At 42.8% G+C, this 16737-nt stretch overlaps 1 long non-coding RNA gene across 2 annotated transcripts in view; it reads right to left on the reverse strand.

Annotated features, from left to right (window-relative positions):
* Window positions 1–7874: 7874 nt before the first annotated feature.
* The window catches only part of LOC139258547 (uncharacterized), a 31396-nt gene continuing 22533 nt past the window's right edge, over window positions 7875–16737 (reverse strand). For both annotated transcript variants that reach the window (XR_011592378.1, XR_011592379.1), the window contains exon 3: window positions 7875–8912. This is a non-coding gene — a long non-coding RNA (uncharacterized lncRNA). The remainder of the gene's footprint in view (window positions 8913–16737) is intronic.

A 16737-nucleotide genomic window follows, 5' to 3' on the forward strand; every position in this document is an offset into this window, starting at 1 on the left:
CAGAAAACCAATGCAAACTGGTCAGATTTGTGGATGAGGTTAAACTGAGGAAAGCAATCAGACACCTACAAAAGGAGTTAGATAAGATCTATAAATGGAGTAAGAGTGGCAGATGTAATTCAATTGTGAAAAGTGCAAGGTATTACACAGTGAAGACAAGAATGGTGGCAGTGCTTTACAGTATGGATGGAGTAGAAACAGCCCAGGTGGAAGTTAAAAAGGCTCTGAAGCCGGTAATAGATGGCGGAGAAATTCGGCATATCAGCACCCCCAGATAGCGCCTGGCGGGGGCGCTAGCTCAAGCAGTAGCACCGTGGCGGGGCGAATCCCACGCCACATGGCAAATTTGCTGACCCCTTAGCACCGGCGATAACAGTTAATGCCTTAGCACCCTTCGTCATACAGATTGTGACGTCAGCAAGGCTGGGCGACCGATTTGCAAACTTCAATAGCGCCCCCGCCTTACTGCCTCGCACAGACAGCGCCAGGGAGTGGAGGTGTGAACCGGCCGGCTGGCAGCTGGTGGGGTACTACTTAAAAGGATGTGCCCCAGCTGCCAAGGAACTGCCATTCCAAAGGTCAGTTATGAGTGGCAGAGAGCGCAGGTTGTATCTGCAGCCAAATAAAGGCTGCTTTGTCCCCAGAGTGTTGCGGCCGTTAAAGGGCTTTGATTTCATCCCACAGCATATCGCCGTTCTGCACTCCCCGATTCATTGGGGGCTGGTGTGCAGACTCTAATGCTCACTCCCAATTACACAACACCTCATATTCGTTATCGCTTGGAGCCTAACGCCACTCACCAACGCCATTAGTGCCTGATTTAGTGCTCCCCTGCATTCTTTGAATGCTGAGACTGAAGTTAGCGGGCAGCAAGACTGATCAGCGCTTGGCGCTAAACTTCAAAATTTTCAAAAATTAATGCTCCAACCGGGGTGATATCGAAATTTTAGCCCGAACATATCAAATCACTGGAATAATAATCGCTAATGCCAACAGCATGTTGAATTACATTGCTAGATCAGTTGAGTATAAGTCAGAGGAAGTTATGCTAATACAACATAGTGCTCTGGTAAGTGCACAAGTTGAGTATTATGTTCAGGTTTAATCGCCAGAACATTGAGAATCATTCAAGCCATGGAGGTGGTGCAGGGAAGAGCTATGAGGCTGATCTCTATCATCAATGGATTAAGTGACAAGGAACAACTGAAGAAACTGGAGCTCTTTAGCTTTTAAAGAAGAATACAGAGAGTAGACCTTTTATCATTACGCAAGATATTAAATGACATGGAGCACTATATCAAGCACTACTGCGTTCAGTTCTGGCACTGCACCTCAGGAAGGATATATTGGCTTTGGAGGGGGTGCAGCGCAGATACACCAGAATGATACTGGAGCTAAAAGGGATAAATTATGAGGACAGTTTGTATAAACTACACCTGTATTCCCCTGAGTATAGAAGATTAAGGGTGATCTAATTGAGATGTTTACCATGATTAAGGGAGTTGATAGGGTGATAGAGAGAAACTATTTCCTCTGGTGGGGATGTTCAGAGCAAGGGACATTACTTTAAAATTAGAGCGAGATCGATCAGGGGGTGAAGTCAGGAAGCACTCATTCACACAAAATGTAGTGGAAATCTGAAACTCTCTCCCCCAAAAAGCTGTTGAGGCTCAGTTGATTGAAATTTTTAAAACTGAGCGTGATTTTTGTTAGGCAAGGGTATTAAGGGTTACAGAACCAAGGTGAGTAGATGGAGTTAAGATACAGAACAGCCATGAACTAATTTAATGGCGGGACAGGCTCAAGGGGCTGAAGTGACTAATCCTGTTCCTAGGCTTGAATTAGTGAAAGGACAATTTGGGACAGATATCAGAAAGAAATACTCCATGCAAAAAACAATCACCATTTGTAATGATCTTAGGTGAAGGCTGGTGATGGTTAAAAGATTCATTTAAGATTTATTTGGATGGTATGGTGATGGTGGGTATTTTTTCTGAATAGATGAGTTAAGATTGGTATCTTACAACTCTATATATCTTGTGATCTTATCTCCTAATTACAATCTAGTGACTTCTGCTAGAAAGTGTTCCTATGGACATCAGGCGTGAACTGGCTTCCACTCAGCTGTGATGCCCTCCACAACCACATAGTGTGCCTAGCCTTATTGTCTGGAGCGTCGCACTCAGGAGAGACAGCCGAGTTGACAGCCACAACTGCAGCAGTTAACTGTGGTAAGAGAAACATTAGTAGTTGTAAAAAGCTTCATGTTTAATCTTGTGTCTAAGATCATCATCCAAAGTGCTTTCTTGTTTACCACAGCTGTCTAAAACACTCCCTGTTCCTTGTGTGGAGAACCCCAGCTCTTCATGATGCAGCACATCACTTCATGGTGGTCCCGATCCCTACTACATCTTTTAACACATTTTTATGCCTCCAAAATATAGAGTGAGTTTCCCTTAAATATTTTATTTCAGAAATGTTACTTATGTCTATATACCTTAAACATAACCAGGATAGTAATAAGGACGCATTTATTTGTATTGTAAAAATGGCCACTCCTTGTCTCTGATTGGTCCCCTTGGAGGATAAGTCACACCCTGAAGTTTCTCTGGAATGTGTAACTGGAACCGCCCAGCCCAAGTTCTCACTGACTTCGCAAATTGTAACTCGATCCACTTTGACTTCCAGAAGCCACCGAGGATAGATCTCCCCAGAAGCCACCAAGTGCCAGACAAAGTCGCTTATCAAAGCGCAAGTGCATGACCTTAACCCCTGCCCCCCACAACCCCCTCGCCTCGCCCCCCCCCCCCCCCCCCCCGCCATAGATGGGGCATTATGTGCGGATTGTGAACAGATTTATGGGTATGAAGTGTCAGTATTGTGACTTCTGGATTTCATCCACTCCAACGATGCCAGGTGTGGGTGTAAAGGGGGCTGGAAAAACGTGATTTGTCTTCCCTCTCCCCACCCTGTCTCTCGCTCCCCCAACCAGGCTCTCTCTCCCCCTCCTTCCCCCCCCCCCACGCCCCAATGACCAGGCTCTCTCTCCCCCCCTCTCCCCCCTCCCCAACAACCAGGCTCTCTCTCCCCCTCTCTCCCCCCCTCCCCAACAACCAGGCTCTCTCTCCCACTCCCACCCCCACCCCCGGGTTGCCCACCAGCTCTCTCTACCCGCCGCTCTCCCGCCGGCTTGGGACTTGGGGCTCGGTGGGGAGCTCGGCCGCCTCCCTGCCTGCCCAGCCGGCTGCCTGAGGATCAGCAGGCTCGGCAACGGAGGATCAGCAGGCTCAGTCCGTCGGCAGGCTCTTGGAGGATCAGCGGCACATGTGGTCGGACTGATACCGGTTCGGGGCCGCACTTCCAGTTCCGGCACTTCTGGTTCAGGCGGGAGGCATCGGGGGCAGGGACTTGACCAGGCAGGAGGATCAGGGTCAGGGACTTGACCGGGCGGGAAGATCGGGAGTGGGGACTCGACAGAAAAAGCACAGTACAAATAGTCACTTCGAATTAATAACAGCAATGGATTTCACCATCTGTTTAACTAATAGTGTGTACAAACTAATACTCTACATTCTTCGATCTGTTTTTATCCTTTTCATTTCTCTCACTCTCATTTTCAGGTGCACAACTGATAAAAATAAAATTGAACTATCAGCGCAAGCTGGAAACATCAGGGTTTGGGCCGATCCCAGTATGAATGGGTTTCTCTAAAGCCCCAACACTCCCTCTATTGGAACTTCTGACCTGCATTATTATTTATACAGATCTGTGCTTTTTGCATAACGGAATGAAATAATGTAACACAGTCTCACGATGCTTGGATCAGTAATGGGCAGGGTACATGCCATTGCTATCCTACTCTATCCTATCCTATGCTGATCTATATTAGACCACACGCTTATCCTAAGCTACCTTATCATATCCTATTTTGTAGTATATCATCCTATTACCCTGTAATATCTTATAAGAACATAAGAATTAGGAGCAGGAGTAGGCCACTCCACCATTCAATAAGATCATGGCTGATCTTCGACCTCAACTCCACTTTCCCGCCCGATCTCCATAACTCTTGGTTCCCCTAGTGTCCAAAAATCTATTGATCTTAGCTTTGAATATACTCAATGACTGAGCATCCACAGTCCTTTGGGGTAGAGCATTTCAAAGATTCACAACCCTCTGAGTGAAGAAATTCCTCCTCATCTTGATACTATGCCCCCTAGTTCTAGATTCTCGTGTCAAGCCCTCTCAGAATCTTATATGTTTCAATGAGATCTCCTCTCATTCTTCTAAATACCAGCAACTATAGTTCCATTCTACTCAATCTCTCCTCATAGATCAACACTCTGCCAATAATCAATCTAGTGAACCTTTGTTGCACCGCCTCTAAGACAAGTATGTCCTTCCTCAGATAAGGAGACCAAAACTGTGCATAGTACTCCAGGTGTGATCTCACCAAAGCCCTGTAGAATTGTGGAAAGACATCCTTACTCTCATACTTCATCCCCCTTGCAATAAAGGCCAACATGCCATTTGCCTTCCTAATTATTTGCTGTACCTGCTTGCTACCTTTTTGTGTTTCCAGTACGAGGACATCTAACTCTCTCTGAACACCAAAATTTAATTGTTTCTCACCATTTAAAAAATATTCTGTTTCTCTATTCTTCCTACCAAAGTGAATAACTTCACATTTTCCTACATTATACTCCATCTGCCAACTTATTGCCTGCTCACTTAACCTGTCTATATCCCTTTGCAGGCTCTTTGTTCTCCTTACATCTTACTTTCCCACCTAGCTTTGTGTTGTCAGCAAACTTGGATACAGTACTCTCAATCCCTTCATCTAAGTCATTGATATAGATTGTAAATAGCTGAGGCCCAAACACTGATCCTTGTGGCATCCCACTAATTACAGCCTGTCAATCTGAAAATGACCCATTTATCCCTACTCTCTGTTTTCTGTCGGTTAACCAATTCTCTATCCAACCTAACATATTACCCCAACCCCATGAGCCCTTATCTTGCATAGCAACCTTTTATGTGACACCTTATAGAATGCCTTTTGGAAAGCCAAATATATTATATCCACTGGGTCCCCTTTATCTACCCTGCAAATTACATCCTCAAAAACTCTAATAAATTTGTTACACATGATTTCCCTTTCATAAAACCATGTTGACTCTGCTTAGTCATATCATGATTTTCTATCTGCCCTGTTGCCAGCTCCTTAATAATGAATTCCAGCATTGTCCCGATGAATGATGTCAGCTAACTGGGCTGTACGTCCCCATTTTCTCTCTCCCTTCTTTCTTGAATAGTGGGGTTATATTTCCTACCTTCCAATCCACTAGGACAGTACTAGAATCTAGGGAATTTTGGAAGATCATAACCAATGCATCCACTATCTCTGCAGTCACTTCCTTTAGAACCATAGAATGTAGGCCATCAGGACTAGGTGATTTGTCAGCTTTTAGTCCTATTAGTTTCTCAAGTATTTTTTTTCCCTACTGATCTTAATTACTTTAATTTCCTTATTAGCCCCTTGATTCTCCACTATGTTGGTATGCTTTTTGTGTCTTCTACTGTGAAGACAGATACAAAATATTTGTTTAAAGTCTCTGCCATTTTCTTATTCCTGATTATAATTGATCCTGTATCAACCTCTAAGCAACCAATACTTACTTTTGCTACTCTCTTCCTTGTTCCATACTTGTAGAAGCTCTTACAATCTGTTTTTTATATTTCTTGCTAGTTTACTCTCATTCTATTCCCCCCCCCCCCATTTAGTAAATTTTTTTGTCATCCAATATGATACAATACTGCTATTCTATGCTTCACTATCCTATCCCATCATATGTTACACTATACTGTTATCTTATCCTATCCCACCCAATGTTATATTAACACATGCTATATTATCCTATTCTATTCCATTCCATCCCATCTCATTCCATTCATATCATATCCTATCTTATCCTATTGTATTGTACCCAATGATGTACTATTGTATACTATCCTATCTCATCCCATCCCACCCTATGTGCCTCAATCGTATCCTATCCTATCCTCTGTCCCACCCCATCCCAGCTACTATCCCATTCTATCTCATTCTAACGAGCGATTTATTATTATATCCTATACTACATGATTGAGAGATCTGTCATATTTCAAATCATTAAATGTTTCCTAGGGGTGATTTCATGATCTGGTGAGAGCTAGTTTTTGGACAGACCATTTCCTGCAATGAGATAGAGTTACAGTATCGTCACATTTGTGATTTAGCTACTCATCTCTGTGCATGCCTCACTTCCGCCAACCCCAACCAGGTGAGGTACCCAGAACTGACCCATGAATCCATGACCAGAATCACTTAGCCATTATGCTGCTGGATTGATTGAGTATCCAATTCCAATTCCAAATATTTATTATGTAAGAATAAAAGTGTTTATTAATGATTAAAATTTATTCAGTACATGTATAAATGTTAAAAGTGTAGGTTATACTGAAAGGCCTATTTGTGTTGAAACAAAATGAAAGCCCACAGTTTGACAGCATGAGCTGAGTTTTGAAAGAAACAAAATGGAAGCCCACAGAGCTGCTGCATGGGTTTTGTGTATTGGAAAGCCATTTAAATTAATCAAGAGATGGCTGAGCCAGGCACGACAGACACATGTGTGAGGAGAGCCATTAAGGAACTGCCCTGGAGCCAAGATCCAATCCTGAGGCTCTCTGAGGGACAATGGCTTTTAGAGGTTTAAAAGAACTCAGCCAAAGACGCTTCTCTCTCTCCTGAACCAGCCAGCCAGAGGGAAGTAACGTATATCACTCTTTATTATAACCTCATTGTATCTGTTGTAACTAAGGTGGATGTGCATGTGTGTGTGTGTTTTTAATAAACTGTTCCAATTGTTTTAGAAGAATTGTCTCACTGTCAAATTTAATGCCAGAGATTTAGAAATCTTACAATTGGTGGAGAATGCGGGAACCTGGCGAGACAGCTTTTTGATGATTCTTTTAAACAATTGGAAATCTCGGGAGTTGCGATTCTAATCGGTGTTGCCAATTATAAGCTAGAAATGATTAAACGGATCGGGAGAAATTGTGTCTTAAGGAGCAGTCATCTCAATAGTTGTAACTGTTTAAGTGAGGACCCACCAGTAGTTATATTAAAAACACACACACACTTGCACATCCACCTTAGTTACAACAGAGACAATGAGGTTAGAATAAAGAGTGATATACGTTACTTCCCTCTGGCTGGCTGGTTCAGGAGAGAGAGAGAAAGTCTTTGGCTGAGTTCTTTTAAACCTCTTAAAGCCATTGTCTCTCCGAAAGCCTCACGATTGGACCTTGGTTCCAGGGCAGTTCCTTATTGGCTCTCCTCACACATGTGTCTGTCGTGCCTGGCTCAGCCATCTCTTGATTAATTTAAATGGCTTTTCAATACACAAAACCCATGCAGCAGCTCTGTGGGCTTCCATTTTGTTTCTTTCAAAACTCAGCCCATGCTGGCAAACTGTGGGCTTTCATTTTGTTTCAACACAAACAGGCCTTTCCGTATAACCTACATTTTTAACATTTATACATACACAGAATCAATTTTAATCATTAATAAACACTTTTATTCTTACAATTATATTCAGCCATTATTGTTCTTACACAGACATGTTCTCTAGTACACTGTCATAGAATTGGCTTCTTGAGAGTCTGTCTTTGGAAGTAAAGCAATCCATTCATTGGCAAGTCTGGTATGATTGCCATGGTTTTCAATTGATCTGTTATACATAACCTTACATAAACTACTGTTTTCATTGTGGCTAGATGGGATGTGTTGGATCAGGTATACTAAATGAACTGGAATGTCTATGTTCTTCTGCTTCAACATTTCCAGCTGTATTTATTTTATATGATTCACAGCACCATTCTGGATGATATTCTTTATATTATAAAGTGTATGCTACTTTACTGCATTATTGTTACAATTTCAGGTTATTGTAAAACTGTTTTCAAAGGTTTCACAGAAGTTCTCCTGAGAAAGTCTTATTCTCTATGACCCAGGAGCATTATCTTTTCTATTAACCTTGCACAGTTACACAAGCCCAGATTGCGAATAACTTGCAGTACTACATTAGCTGCATTATACAACAATGGGAATTAACCCAATTGATCTTTGGAACAAAAGCCACCCGTTAAGCTTTACTTTAAACTGGCATGAACACAATCCAGACACTTGTGACATTGATGTTGTAAGATAAATCCAGATACACAAATCTTTGAAAGGCTATTAATAAAGCAAGATCATTGGCTTTATAAAAAGGGGCATTGAGTACTAAAGCAAGAGTGTTATGCTAAACCTTTATAAATCACTAGTTAGACCTTAATTCTGAGCAGCACACTTTAGAAAGGATGTCAAGGCCTTGGAGAGATTTGTTGGAATGATACTAGGGTTGAGTGACTTCAGTTATGTGGAGAGATTAGAGAGCTGTGATTGTGCTGCTTGGAGCTGAAAACGTTAAGGGGAGATTCAATAGAAATGTCCAATATTATGCAGGGTTTTGATCGAGTAGAGAGACTGTTTCCACTGACAGGAGGATCGATAACCAGAGGACACAGATTTAAGATCATTGACAAAAGAACCAGGGGGAGATGAGGAAACTTTGTTTTAATGATCTGGAATTCACTGCCTGAAGGGTGGTGGAAGCAGTTTCAATAACCATTTTTATAAGATAATTTGATTTATACTTGAAAAGAAAACATTTCCAGGGCTATGGGGAAAGAGCAAGCGTGTGGGCCTAATTGGATAACTTTTTCAAAGATGGGATGCATGGCCTCCTTCTGTGCTGCAAGATTCTATGATTCTGTGATTGTATTGTAGGAGCACGCCATCCCTCATTGTTTCATCCGCGACTCACTGCCTGCAAAAGAAAATGGACATGATTGTCCTTATCCACTCTACTCCTGCATATTATATACAATAATACTGGTAGAAATGCTTGACACATTGTGGAGTTCAAAAGGTGTTAATAAACGGATGTTACAGTTTCCGACAACTCCTTTAACACTACTAGTTTTTTTAACACACTACAGCAATTTTGTTATCAGGTCCCAGAAGTGTGTGATCATCTATGTAACAACAGCGACAACAACTGTAACAAATGCCAGTTCATGTGTTATCCTATGTATAATACACTGATGCCTTTGTAACATCCTTTGTGCTTTCCTCTATGGAATACACTTGAACCAGTGAGTTATGCAATATGTGATACACTACAGCCTTTGTGTTAGTTGTCTGTTTTTCTTAACTGAACATTCCAAGCACTTTTTCTCCCTATAAATATTTTTTGCTGCCATTCCTGAGCCAAGGCATTGGCTGGTCAGGGTCTCAAGATCTCTTCATGTCCATTACTAACAATGATCTTTATGTTGGCTTGCCAGGAGTTATACTTACTGCAGAAACTTACAGCTAATATCAAAACCACCTCTTTTCATAGTGGCTACATTTCTGAAAAAAAGATACAGGCAAATCCCAAATAAGCAATGAATTACCAGCTGCCGCCTGTTGAACAATATCAACTCACACCCTTCCTTCCCTCCCTCTCCCCGCAAGTAGTTAAAAATAAATGGTAATTATGTTAACTTGTTATTGAAACAAAAGCCAGTTCAACGTGCTTGTATTCAGCTTCTTTTGTGTGACTCACCTCACTGATCATCATTAACACGATTTGGGTAATGAGTGGGCATGACGATTGACTCAACTCCTTTTTCCCATTTAATACTACAAAGTAATTAATGGCTCATGTTATTATCGGGCTGTAGCCAAAATAATGAGTCATCTGTTGTAGGCCTGTGAAGGTGATTCTTCGCATGTTTCTACCTGTGCTGTCTGCCAAGGCAACACTACGGAGTATTTACTGAGGCATACTGTCTGCTGTGGTCAAGACACTGTTTAAATACTATGGGAATGTCTGAGGAGGAGAGTTCAGTTTGAACCCATGTTTGGGAGCTATTAAACTTGACAAATATGTTAAATAAGCAATAAGTCATCGCTGCCACATGTTGAACTGCTTAATGTAGTGCATGGGTCAGAAGGCTATTTGCATATCTTGTATCATGTGCGACACTGGCTTGTGAATGGGGAGGTTCGCATTACAGTGTGCTGTGCTTGACTTATCAAATTAAGGTTTACAGTAACATTTTTACCACATGCAACAGTAGCTGAATAATTTTGCTGTGTTCTTTATCTGGTATGTTATTAAAAAGTGTTAACTAAACATCTTACAATAAAAGCACACACATTTTCAAAAATGTATAACACATCATTTATTTTCCATTTTTGCGAAGCTAAGTGGCATTGTGCAGATTAGATCTGTGACTTTGGTAAACAACAATTCCTGCAACATCAAGCTTTTTGTGGCAAAGGTTTCCAAACACTAACTTTCAAAATGGAATTGGATATATAATTGAAAAGTGTTATGTAAGTGTTACTAGATAGACTGAATACTGTAAACTCACTCAAGTGCAAACCTGGCTCAACTTTATTCGGGCCCAAAGTGCCCACATTACATGGTGGCTTCCTTTATATACCGGGCCCGCACACCCGAGCATACAGCCCAATGACATCCAACAGTGGCGCCCCCTGGTGGCTAGTAACCCCAAGCATACATACATGACAACATCCCCCTTCAAGATCTTAGTATCAGTCTTTTTACAAGTTAAGATGGTCCGGGGCTTTCTGCTCACAAATTGATCGTCTCAGTTCAACTCCAGTTCTGGACAAGCGTTCTGAGTCAGTTATGACTGGAGGCTGGGTAGCCGATCTGATGGGAGTGGCAATGACAGAGAGTGAAAGTCCAGATTCATTGATGAATGTGGAGTCCTCTGATGAATGTATATAGGTTGGTTGGTCACTGATCGTATCTTCTTCAACTTGTTCCAGTTCATCCTAGTGCCGCAGCTTTATCTGATCAACCTGTTTCCTGCATGTTTGTCCATTCTTGAGCATGACAATAAACACTCTGTTACCCTCCTTGGCCGTAGCAGTCCTGGCGACCCACTTGGGACCTTGACCATAATTTAGCACATACACAGGATCGTTAACAGAGATGCCGCGTGACGCAGCAGCACGATCACGATACCACTGATGATTTTGACGTCTGTTTTCAACACGATCATTCAAGTCAGGATGGACAAGAGAGAGCTTGGTTTTGAGACCTCTCTTCATCAATAGTTCAGCAGGGGAGACCTGGTAAGTGTGTGGGATCTTGTCCTGTAACTAATCAATATGCATGACAGACGAGTCTGCAGTGAACCCTGAGTTACACGTTTCATACTCTGCTTGATTGTTTGGACAGCACGCTCTGCTTGACCATTAGAAGCAGAGCCTGGGGCCTGGGTGCATTTTTGATGGCCTTGGTTTTCGATGCCATCAGCAGCAATTTTCCTCCCCAGACATTCAATTTCCGGTGCCATGAAGATGCACTTCGAACGTTTCAGCCTGAGTCCCACTTTGTCCAGACGATGTAGAACCTCTTCAAGGTTGTTCAGATGTTCGGTAGTGTCATGGCCTGTGACCAGAATGTCATCTTGAAACACGACGGTTCTAGGGACGGACTTCAGTAGACTCCCCATGTTCCTCTGAAATATGGCTGCAGCCGAACGAATTCCAAAAGGACACCTGTTGTAGATAAACAGTCCTTTATGAGTGTCGATGCACGTAAGTTTCTTTGTCGTGTCGATGAGCTACTGTGTCATATAGGCAGACATCAGATCCAGTTTAGTGAACGACTTCCCACTGCCTAGTGTTGCAAACAGGTCATCAGCCTTCGGTAATAGGTACTGATCCTGTTTCGAAAATCGGTTGATCGTAACCTTGTAGTGTCCACAAATTCTGACAGTGCCATCGCTCTTCAACACAGGAGCAATGGGACTGGCCCATTCGTTCAACCGGTGATATGACCCCTTCACATTGGAGTCTGTCCAGCTCAATTTCGACCTTCTCCCTCATCATGTACGGAACAGCCCGAGCTTTGTAATGGATGGGTCTTGCACCCGAGTCCAGGTGAATCTGCACCTTGGCTCCCATGAAATTGCCGATGCCTGGTTCAAACAGCAAGGGAAACCTGCTCAGCACTTGAGCACACGAAGTGTCATCCACCAATGACAATGCTTTGATATCGTTCCAATTCCATTTGATTTTTTCGAGCCAATTCCTGCCGAACAGCGTTGGATATTTCCTGGAATGATCCATAACAGTAGATCATGAACCACACCATCATACGACACCTTGACTACTGCACTGCCAATCACCAGTATGAGTACTTTGGTGTAAGTACACAACTTGGCATTGACTGGACTCAGCTTAGGCCTCACAGCCTTAGTGTCCCACAGCTTGTCGAATGTCCTTTGGCTCATTATCGACTGACTCGCACCCGTGTCCAATTCCATCGATACCGGCACGCCATTTAGTTTCACATTAACCATTATCAGTTGGCTCATTTTCAGGAGCGAATACAGTCTATACACTTCCCCTCGGGTATCTTGGGTTGCATATCCAGGTCCACGCTGGACTGGTCGTCATCATCCATGTGGTGAGTCGTAGCACGCTTGTTCAGGTGTGGACACATTCGATGAAGATGCCCCACTTTCGAACAGCCTTTATAGATGTACTGTTTGAAATGACACTGATGATGCCGATGATTGCCCCCACAACTCCAACAGGGTGAAATCGGATTCGTATCCATTGGCGGATTGAGCAGCGACAGGTTTTGCAAATGTAGTTGAGTAGGCCCTGCCATAAGCAGCTCTGCCATACGACAACACAATCTTGTTTACAGTACTTGCCGTGGAGCTCCGATTCTTCGATGATATCTGCTTTAAATTATCATCCGTCGTCATGCATGCCAGGGCAATCGCAATGGCCTTGCTCAAATCCAGCGTCTCCGTAGTCAATAACTTCCAGAGGATCACCTTGTGGTTGATTCCTATTACGAAGCAATCTTGTAGCATGTCTCCCAATGCGTCTTTGAACTTACATGGCCCAGCAAGACGTCTTAGGTTGGTGACAAATTATGACATCCTGGCCCTCAGAACAAACATGCGTGTAGAATCGATAGCGTGAGATGATGATGCCTTCTTTTGGTTTGAGATGGTCACATACCAGAGCACACAATTCTTCATAGTCCTTGTCCATTGGATGTGCAGGCGAGAGGAGATTCTTAATGAGGCCATAGATTTTCGGAGTGCAAACAGTGAGGAAAACTGCCCTATGCCTAACTGCGTCAGTAGCTTCCTCTATTTTGTTGGCCACAAAGTACTGGTCCAGGCGATTGATAAAATCCGACCAGTCCTCTCCCTCCACGAATCTCTCCAGACTTCCAATGGTGCTCATTTTGCATGCAAAGGTTCTTGAGTTACCTCGTCACCAAATGTTATGTATTAATAACTCGATAGACTGAATACTATAAACTCACCTCAGGTGCAAACCTGGCTCAACTTTATTCGAGCCCAAAGTGCCCACATTACATGGTGGCTTACACCCATGCGTACAGCCCAATGACCTCCGACAGTGGCGCCCCCTGGTGGCTAGTAACCCCAAGCATACATACATGACAAAAATGAAAAAAATTGCAGGGCTATGTGGAAGTAGCAGGGGAGTGGGATGAATGGGATTGCTCTTTGAAACAGCTGGCATAAATGGGCCAAATTACCTCTTTCTGTGCTGTAAGATTCTATAATTCTATTCTATGACTGTTCAAAATGGCCTGATAGAATACATTAACAAGCTTTTGAAAGTGATATCCAACACAGACAGCCAGAATTTCAATTAGTTAGCAATCAACTCTTGATGATGTGTTAAACTCTGATCAACTAATTTTCCAGACATGTACAATAAATTGTTCACTCTGTTTTCCTGTGTTTTGACTGTGGTTTCTCAGGTGGAGCAATGACTGAACAGTACATTGTGGATATAAGTGATCAGACATGTGGGCAGGACACTAAAGTACGGGGAAGTGTGGCAGACCTGATAAAACACAGATGGTTCATAAGTATCAAAATTGTGGTAAAATGACTGGGCTGGGAAATGAGACACATAGAGGATGTGAAGTCATGAATGAGACACACTGAGTGGAAAATACAGACCTGGGCAAATAGCTGGGCATCACTAACAAGTTATAATTCAGGTCACAACTGATACTATTACAGTAGCATTAAGAGTTCACTTATACAAGTGTACTTATACAGTACAATATCAACAATGAATTACAAACTGACAGCTACATTGGCGCAGTAAGTAATTTAGATGGGAGCAGAAAGTTGCAAAGGGACATTGATAGATTAAATGAGTGGACAAAACTGTGGCAGATGGAATCCAACGTGGGGAAGTGTGAATTCATTAACTTTGGACCGAAGAAAGATAGATCAGAGTATTTTCTAAATGGCGAGAAGCTAGGAACTGTGGAGGAGCAGAGGGATTTAGAGGTCCACGTACAGAAATCACTAAAAGCTAGTGGACAGCTATAAAAAATAATTAAAAAGGCTAAAGGAATGATAACCTTTATTTCAGGAGACTGGAATACAAAGGGGGGGAAACTATGCTGCAGTTGTATAAAGCTCTGGCTAAACCGCATCTGGAGTACTGCGTTCATTTCTGGGCACCACACTTCAGGAAGAATATATTGTCTTGGAGGGGGTGCCGCGTAGATTCACCAGAATGATACTAAGGCTAAAAGGGATGGATTATAAAGACAGGTTGTACAGACTAGACTTGTATTCCCTTGAGTATAGAAGATTAAGGGGTGATATAATTGAGGAGGTTACGATGATTAAAGGATTTGATCAGGTTGATAGAGAGAAACTATTTCCTCAGGGGAAGTCCAGAACAAAATTAGAGCGAGACTGTTCCGTGGTGATGTCAGGAAGCAATTCTTTACACAAAAGTTAATCTGGAACACTCTCCTTCAAAAAAGCTGTTGAGGCTGGGTCAACTCCAGTTCTTATGTTCTTATCAACTTGGGTTGACAGAGAGTAATTATACTTCCACAAACTGTCCAGCTATTATGTTTTCAAAATTATATTTGACCTGTAGGTGACGCTGTAAACATACTGTTACAAGACCAACTAATTAAAATGGCACCGGATCTAACGTTATGTGACAGCCCCTCGTTGAACGATAACAACAAAAACTTTTATTTATATAGCACCTTTAACGTAGTAAAACATCCAAAGGTACTTCACAGGAAAGTTATAAGAAAAAGAAAAACATTTGACACCGAGCCAGATAATAAAAAAGGCAGCTGAGGGCACGGCCACTGATGGTAGAGCAGTTATAATTAGGGATGCTCAAGAGGGTAGAATTTGAGGAGTGCAGATATTTCGGGGGGTTTTGAGGCTGAAGGAGAATACAGAGGGGTGAGACCATGGAGGGATTTGTAAGTAAGGATGAGAATTTTGATATCCAAGCGTTGATTATCCAGGAGCCAATGTAGTTCAGCGAGCACAGGGGTGATGGGTGAACAGGACTTGGTGCGAGTTAGGACATGGGCTGCAGAGTTTTGGATGACCTCAAGTTTATGTAGGGTAGAATATGGGAAGCCAGTCAGGAGTGCATTGGAATAGTCAAGTCTAGAGATAACAAACACATGGATGAGGGTTTCAGCAGCAGATAAGCTGAGGCGGGGCGGAGACAGGCAATGTTACAAGGTGGAAATAGGCGGTTTTAGTTACGCCGTGGATATGTGTCCGGACGCTCATTTTAGGGTCAAATATAACACCCAGGTTGTGAACAATCTGGTTCAGCTCAGACAGATGCTAGGGAAAGGGATGGAGTCGGTTGCTAGGGAATGGAGTTTGTGGCGGGGACCAAAGACAATAGCTTCTGTCTTCCCAATATTTAATTGAAGAACATTTCTGCTCATCCAGTACTGGATTCAGACAAGCAGTCTGACAATTTAAAGACTGTGGAGGGGTCGAGAGAAATGGTGGTGAGGTAGAGCTGGGTACATGTGGAAACTGACATCGTGTTTTCGGATGATGTCGCCAAGGGGCAGCATACAGATGAGAAATATGAGGGGGCCAAAGACAGATCCTTGGGGGACACCAGAGATAACGATGTGGGAGTGGGAAGAGAAGCCATTGCAAGTGATTTTCTGGCTACGATCAGATGGATAAGAATGGAACACACAATGAATCCCAGGTAGTAGCCAGCCAAGTAAAAAAATAATCCAAATATTCTCCAAGCCAGTAAAGGGTATCTGTCACTGAGCAGAAGTATACCTGCCCTGAGCAAGAATTCCACCATGTTGAGCAAGATTTGATCCTCAAAACCCTTCCCTACCCCAGTGCTTAGCAAGATTTCAACGCCAAATCCTTCATCTCAATAAGCAAGTTTGGCCCCCCACACTCCCAATAAAACAGATTATCGGACCTCCCAAATATTTCCTGCTCCCTCCGAGTGAAAAAAATCCTCCTCATCGCAGTGCTAAATGGTCGCCCCTTATCCTGAGACTATGTCCACTAGTTCTAGACTCTCCAGCCAGGGGAAACAGCCTATTAGCATCTACCCTGTCAAGCACTCTCAGAATCTTAAGTTTCAATGAGATCTCCTCTCATTCTTCTAAACTCCAGATACTATAGTCCCATTCTACTTGATCTTTCCTCATAGGACAAGCCTCTCCCAGGAATTAATCTAGTGAACTTTCATTGCACCATCTCTGAGGCTAGTAAATCCTTCCTCAGATAAGG

Source organism: Pristiophorus japonicus, chromosome 1 (assembly GCF_044704955.1).
Source record: "Pristiophorus japonicus isolate sPriJap1 chromosome 1, sPriJap1.hap1, whole genome shotgun sequence".
Lineage (NCBI taxonomy): Eukaryota > Metazoa > Chordata > Chondrichthyes > Pristiophoridae > Pristiophorus > Pristiophorus japonicus.